The following is an 8398-nucleotide window of genomic DNA, read 5'->3' as shown; positions in this document are numbered from 1 at the left end:
TTTTTGGGCTTTGTCAATTACTATTAGATCTTTAATAAGATTTTTTTTCAAGTTGCAACTCCATTTATATATTTGACTTATAAAGACAAATTTAAGTGGAATAAAGAAATTAAAGAATCATTTGATACTTTGAAGAAGGAATTTATTTTTGTACCAACTTTGTATTTTGTGAACTTTTTTAAGGTATTTTTTCATGAAACAAATGCATCAAACTTTGCCTTGGATGTAATATTGTCAGAAATGGGAATAAATGATAAACTTCATTTAGTAACTTTTTATTTCAATTTTTTTAGTATTATAGATCAAATATAAAATCCATTATAAAGAACCTCTTGCAATTAAGGATTCTTTTCAAGAATAGTGTCATTATTTAGATGACACTTCCTATCTAATTATCATGTATATAAATCATAAAAACCTCAAGTATTTCATGTCAATTTTGTCGTATTACATGTGTTCTTACTTGAGAATGCACTAGATACTTAGTTGTAAAAGATAAATAGAAATGCAACAATAATCTTATCAAATCCAATATAATCTTAAATAAGCTTTAAATAATCTTCAATAATCTTCATAAAATTATTTCTCATAAAATCTTCATAAAATTCCAATGAATTTTTAATTAGTTCAAAATAAATTTATAAAAATTTATAAAAAAATTCATAAATTAGTTTTAAAAAATAAAAAATAAAAAATATTAAATAAATATAAAAAAATCTTTAGTATTTTTATGATTATTTTTTTATATTTCTTTAAGATTCTTTAATTCTTTTGTGTACTTATTAAATAGAAAATAATCCTAAAACTCTACTTGGGGATTGATTTGTCTCCTTTTTCAACTTTGATGTTGATATTTTTTAGCCATGATCTCTTAATTTTACTATTCAATTTATTCCAAAATTTGTAAATTTGTTAAAAATTAAGCTATCTATCTTTAAGCAAAATTATATTTCAATTCAATTGGTAGATTTATAGATATCTTAGAATTTCTTATCAGTCCTCTAAATCCAAATTTTTGAAACCATATCCTACAAAAATACCTATATTCTTCAATCTAACTACTCTATTGACTTCAAAGTTTTCTTATATATTTATAACAAGTACAGCAACAAACTTTCTAATGGTTATTTGTAAATATGCTAAAAAACTCATAAAATCCTAAAATTTATTAATTTGGTTTTATTTCTCAAAATCTAAATCTATCAAGTATATTATTAATTTTAAAAACCTCTCAAAATTCTAATATTAATCCAAATGATATAAAATTAACACTCAAAAATCTTTTATATATCTATTCTCAAATTTCACTCTTTAATTTACAAAAGAATCCCAAGGTCATTGTATGTGTGCATTTTTGTGCCCTAGGGTCTGATTACAATCTAAGTTGACAATTGGTCCTCTCTAGTGTCAAGGTAGAGAGAGTTTGCTTCAAGAAAGCACTAGGCTCCTAGGTGCTACTAATTATTCAATCAAGTCTTGAGATAAAAAAGACCAAGTTTGCATTTGTATATATATATATATATATATATATATATATATCACTTTTAGGTGCTATTATACCAAATATGTAAGTCTTAAGTTCCCAAAAATACCCAAAATATGATAAAACCTTTAAATCCTTAAATATCCTTTTGAAGTATTATTTCTAAACTTCAAAAACTCATATCTTCCAATTGGACCATCCAAACACACTCAAATTTTACATAAAGTACTGATGTACTTCTAAAAACCAGCACAACAAATTTTAACTACAAATTTTTTTGTAGAACTAAAAATATCACCAAAATCCTAATAGTAGCTTCAAATCCTAGTTTTTATACATTCAGGTGTAGTTTTCTTCATATCTCACAAATTAAGTACTCAAATGCCACAAAATTTGTATATATAGCTTTTTCATACAATAATCTACTTTCTCCAAAAGGTTTGAGTCCAAAATTGATCCAGAAACTGAAGATATGGCTCCAACCATTACTATGAATAAAATCAGTGATTTACTACCTTTGATTTGGATGCATTGACTTTAACTCTTTATAACTTCTTCATTCAAATTTAAAATTCATCAAATAGTATATCAAAAGTTTAGTCAAAAAAAATTTCTCTTCAATCCTAGTTGTTGATCTTTTGTTGCTCTCCATAAATGTATGTTATATTCCAAAGAGTGACAATAGGTATGAAATTGACACCTTAACTTTGAGTGCCAATAATTCTTTTATAATAACTCCAAATCACACAAAATTTGCATCCAATCTGCACCCAAGAATCTAAACTTACTGATCTCTACCTCAAAAGCTCAAATAGCTTCAAAAAAGAAATCCTAATCTCTAATACGGCCTTGGGCAGCCTCCTTGAATCCCATTGTGCATGGCCTTCGACCAATAGGAATGAAGATCTCCTTTCCTTGCCTTCATCCAACCATGCCTTGCTTTCATCCCTCCCAATAAGCTTCCTACTAGTTAAGTTTTTCTTCTTTAGGCTCTAATCTCCTCTCAAGGCTTCATACTAAATATTTAGGTCCTATAATGTCTTTTTGAAATACTATAATTAAAAAAGTTAAAACTCAAAATAAAGTTTCTTAAATCCACTCTAAATTAATCTATTGATCATTCTAACATATACCAAGACTTTTGAATATATTATATGTTCTAACTATTTTTTACATACTATAAGCAATTACAATACGACATTGGATATCAATGTTTGGTAGTTTGAGGTACATTTTACTTTAACCTATTGTTAATTCTTTCTTAAATATGCCTATATTAATTTCTTATCTTGTTTACTTTGATTTGGCTCATTTATGCCTCTACAAAGTAAATAGAAGTTCCATCTATAAAAGATAATATTATGACTTAACTTTTTATTATATTTCTATAATTTATTATTATTTTCATACTATATCTTTTTACTAGGTTCTTCTATAATAATATCCATATTTTAATTTTTCACCATATAATTATATAATCACACAACAATGTGCATTTTGAATCATTGTTAGTCTCATTGAAGCATATCATTGTCAAGATTTGATTTTAAGATCATATATTGATCTAAAAAATAATAAGATTTGTCACATATATTTTTTAGGTATTCTTATCTTGCATCAAAAGAAGGAGATGCAACTTTTAATCAACAAATAACAATTAATTTGAAGCTTGAGCATTTTCATCTTTAAAAGAAAAATTAATATTAATTATTAATATAATTTTTATTAAATAAATTCAATCAAGTATATTTTTTAATTATCAATAATATATATTTATTATAATTATTATTTAAATAATTTGAATAGATAGAAATAAATAAAAATAAATTAATTTTATATTATCTTATAAAAAAGCTTCTTAGAAGCTTCATAGAGGCTGCTTTGACTTTACATGTAGTTTTAGTTGATTGATAGATTAAAAACTTGGTAAACAAATTAACCACATACCACACATGTTAGTAGCTTGTGGAATAGGCTAACTATATGTAGTTCATATAAAAAACTTACTTTGTAAGTTAAAATATGTGTTGTGCAAAGTCAACACGTTTTGGAGGTCTCATAGGATGCTGCCATGTAGTTCATAGGTAGATAGTATATATAGAGGTAAGAGTGTAGCCTTCTTCATTCTTGTCAATTCTTTTCTTTCTTTTGGTCTAATTTCAAGAAGTTTCTATTTTTTTTGTCTTTTGGAAATAACCATTCTAATTTTTTTTAATATACATATTTTTTATTTATTTTATTTTATTTTACTTCTTTAAAAAAATTATTTGTTTAATTATTTTTATCAAGTTCTTTTCTTTGAAAAATTAACAAGAATATACTTATAATATCAAAGCTTTGTCTTTTTTTGATTAAAAGTAGATTATTCTTTTTTCTTGATAAGACATAAGCATATTAGAAGTTAGAGATTACTCTCTTCTAAATTAATATTTTTTTTCTCAAGTTTTTTTATTTATTTATCTTGAGCAATAATAGTTTTTTTTTAAGTGTTATTATGATAGAGCTTGTCAAAATAAAGTGTGCAATAGTACAAATATGAGAATAATTGAAAGAGTTAATACTTGCAATGCATCAAATAAATTCATTACTACAAGGCGGAATGAGAATGATAGAAAGTAGAGATATAGAGATGATTGGAGCTATTTTACTATTTGTACCAAATCATATTGCTTCTCTTATAATAGAATACCATTCAAGTGCTTGAAATTATATTGGGTATGTAGCTGTGGAAGATAGAAGAAAAATTGAAACAAGATCCTAAAAATTCTAATAGAACCCTAAATAAACTCCAATTAAACTTTAATAATATTAATTAAGCTTTAATTAAATCCAAAATAAATCTTGAAGAAATAATAAAAAAAAAAAAACATAAAGAAATCCTAAAAATATACGAAAGAAATTATAAAGAAATTATAAAAAAAAAATAAGTAAACCTTAAAGAATCCCTAAAGAAATAATAATAAAAAAAATCCTAAAAAAATATTAAAGAAACCTTAAATAAATCCTAAATAAATCCTAAAAAATCCTAATTTAGTTCTAATTGAAATCTTAATGGACTTTAACTAAATTCTAGGTCAAATCCTAAGTTAAATCTAAACTAAATCCTAGACAAATCCTAAATCATAAACCAAATCTTAGAAAAATTATCTTAATCCTAGCATAGTTTAGAACCTCAATATCTATTGATTATATTATTAATCTTATTTAAGATTTTACACACCTCTCAACAACTAAGTTGGTAACAAGAATAAAAAAATTGAAGATTGAACTTAACAAATAAAAAATTAATCCTAAATTTTGCTTGAATATTGATTGGCCTTCTATTCCAATCTAAATGTTGAACTTCTAGCTCCAATATCTCCTTCTTAAACTATTGAATTGCTTCCAAAATTTACCTAAATTGTTGAAAATCAAGTCTAGTTTCAATACATAAAAAGGTTCACTTTGATTCAATTAATAGATTACTAAAGATCTTAAAAATATTCATTGATCATCAAACTCGAATTTTTGAGACATCAATCCACAAAAACCTTCACTCACTTTGATTTAATTATTCAATTAATTTCAAAATTTGTACACACATTCAAAACTAATATATCAACATATTATTTAATATTTATTTGTATTTATATCAAAAACTCAAGAAATCTTCAATTTTGTAAATATAATTTTATTTTTTAAAATCTAATCCAACTAAGAACATCATTAATTTTAAAAATTCTCCAAAAATTATATATTAATTCGTTTGACATAAAAACAATGCTTAAAAATCTCTTTACAAGTTTGTTGTCCAATTCCACTCTTTGATCTACTAAAAAATCTTAGAGTCATCATAGGTATGTGGTTTCGTACTTTAGGATTTAATTTCGACCAAGGTTAAAAACTAATCCTCTCTAGGTATCATTATTTGATAACTTGAGATAATTTTTACTTGAATCTATTGATAACTTTCTTTCAAACATATCTATATTAATTACTTATTTCATTTACTTTGATTTGAGGCATCTATATTCTTACAAAGTAAATAGAATCTTTTTCTTTAAAACGCAACATTAAGTCTAAACCTTTTATTATCTTCTTATCATTTATCCTTGTTTTCCTACTACATCTTTCTAATAGGTTCTTCTATAACAACATTTATGTTTTTACTTTTCACCATTTAATTGTATTACTATATGACAATACTAGAGAATTAAAAATTACCTTATCTGAGAAGTTTAATAGTACAAGATCAAAGTTTTGAGGATTCATCAATCAAGTAAAATTGGTAATTAAACTTCAAGTCTAAAGCTATTCAACTTTAAGATCATAAGTTAGGTTTATTGGAATATTATTTTTTGATTTTGCATTATCATAGTTTTTAACTTTTTTTGAATGATGTGATTTAATATTAGATAATTTGGAAGCTTTTTTAACAAAATTTTGATCTATGTATAAAAAACATGGTATAATTTATGTTGCAAGAAATAAGATCTATATTTTAGAAGAAAAAAAAAATCAATCTATAATATTGTATGCTTCACAATTTAGATAATTTGTGATTGATATCAAATGAGATGATGTTGTATTTATTAGCTCATTTCTTTAAGAATTGTAATATGAAGTAAAGAAATTGATACTCAGTTTATTTGATCCTCAAACATTGAGTCAAATAATTGATTTTGCTATAAAAAGTGACAATCAACTTTTTAAATTTTGATTTAAGAATTGCATAAGTAGGCCTCAATATTATTACAATTCAATGGCAATATCAATTTCTTTTTAACACATACCTTTGGAAGTAAAGAATATGCAAATTAATGCAATATATTTCAAACTTCTTATTGAATAAGAAAAGACTTGTCATCATGAAGAAGAATAGTATTTGTATTATGGAAAATCAAAGCATATTACTCAAAATTATCTAAAAAATTAATACAATCATAAAATAAAAATAAAGCTATCAAAAAAGATAGTATATTCAAAAATAAATTTGTCTCGCTATAATAAAAACCGCACAGCTAGAATCTTACACAATACCTCATGAAAATCCTATTCTCTCTTCAAAATCCTCTTTATTTTAGAATAGATGTTAATTTAGGACTTAAATATCACAAAGCCTCTACCTTGTTAGATTCAAGAGCCTCAACTTGTTTTTTAGATGATAAATTTATTTAAAGATATAACATATTTTTAATAAAAAAAAATAAAACTTATTCATGTAAAAAGTCATAGATGATTGTCTGTTGTCCTCTAGAGATATTATTTATGAAAAATTTCTTTTAGAAGTAATAGCTAATAGTCATAGTAGCTTTGCCATATTTAATATCATTAGATTTTTTTCTAATCTAATCATTTTAGATTTATTATGGTTAAAAAAATACAATCCTTGAATAGTTTGGATTTTTCATAGTCTTCATTTTTTTAAAAGTATAACTAAAAGTATAGTTAATCAAGTAGAATGTCATAAATCTAGTATAACCAAATCTATATTTGTAAGAGTAAGAGCTTTCTTACATGCTGCAAAAGAAAGATCACCTTATTTCATTTATGCCACACCTATTTTTAATGGTGGAAAGACTTCAAAAGGTATTTTTAGTCAATATCAAGATTTTAAAGATATATTTTAAAAAAATATGGATATTCTATTAGAACATTGTCTCTATGACTATTGTTGTTCTCATTGTGTTTAAGCTTCAATATACCAAAGCAATTGAACTAATAGAAGTGGGTTCAAACATAAGAAAAGACTGATTATATGAATTGGGTCTGTTAGTATCACAATTGATTGTACTCTGGCTATCTGAAATCAATTATCAAACTACAAAACACTAAGGTTTACTGCTTCCATCTTAATTCAACCCATAATCCATTCTATGACTATCTATTCAACAATACTTCCATATTCTTATCAGTTCATCTTCCACTTACTCTCTTTGTGGTTTATATATATTCAATTACTGATTTCTAACTTACCTATTGTATTCAATTTCTCAATTCATCATACAGAATTCAATATCTCGGCTTACGATTCTCACAGTTTGGAACTCCATACTAACTTCTCAGTATTCAAAAACTATCCATTATTCATTAACAACAAAGAAATAAAAAGAGGTAGCACCAAGCTTGCCTCTACTTACGACTATCACAGTCTGGCTCCAATCTTTCTTTTTTTAATCTCTTTATTCTACCAAAAGATGATCCATTGGCCAACGGATTCCAAAGATTATGATCCTTTGAATTCTTAACCATTTATTCCACTAACAATCTATTATTACCAACTAAATTACCTAACCATTAGTCTAATTCTCAAGATTATCAATAACCAACCAATAACTTATCACAAAGTTTATTTACATATTCTACATAGCTCTACTCTTAATTATACACTACCCTTACAAACATTATTTAGCCTCAACTTATAAAGACGTAGTAGCGTTGGCTTCTTCAGTCAATGGCATTGGCTTACCACCCTTTGAATTGGTGACCTTCTCCTCCTTATATCTTCATCATGTGCCTTAGTGTTCGAGGATTCTCCATCCAAACATGCTGTCAGATCTTCATTCAATAAATCCAATTTCAGTACCTGAGACTTACGTTGGGCAATTTGGTTTTCACACTCTTCCAACATCTTTTGCCATTCTTGTGTCAGTTTTAAAAGTATCTCCAAAGGTATTGTCCCTGAAATGGTATATTGGTCTATACTAAATTATTGGCCTCCTTCGCTAATGCGGTTAGTTTAGTCTACAACATCACAACCTCTACCTACAGCCATTTTTGTCATTCCTTCCAATCGATCTCCAACCTTACTTTCTTAGACACCATGTTTGCCATCTTCTCTTTAATCACAAAAAAAAACACAATGCTTGTCAAGAGCCCCCTTCCTACTTCTTACTATGGTCCAATCAATTGGATCGACTCTCTCTTATTTCCCAT

The sequence above is a fragment of the Physcomitrium patens genome, chromosome 9, assembly GCF_059467195.1.
Source record: "Physcomitrium patens ecotype Gransden chromosome 9, ASM5946719v1, whole genome shotgun sequence".
NCBI lineage: Eukaryota > Viridiplantae > Streptophyta > Bryopsida > Funariales > Funariaceae > Physcomitrium > Physcomitrium patens.
Note: the sequence above shows the minus strand (reverse complement) of the source record.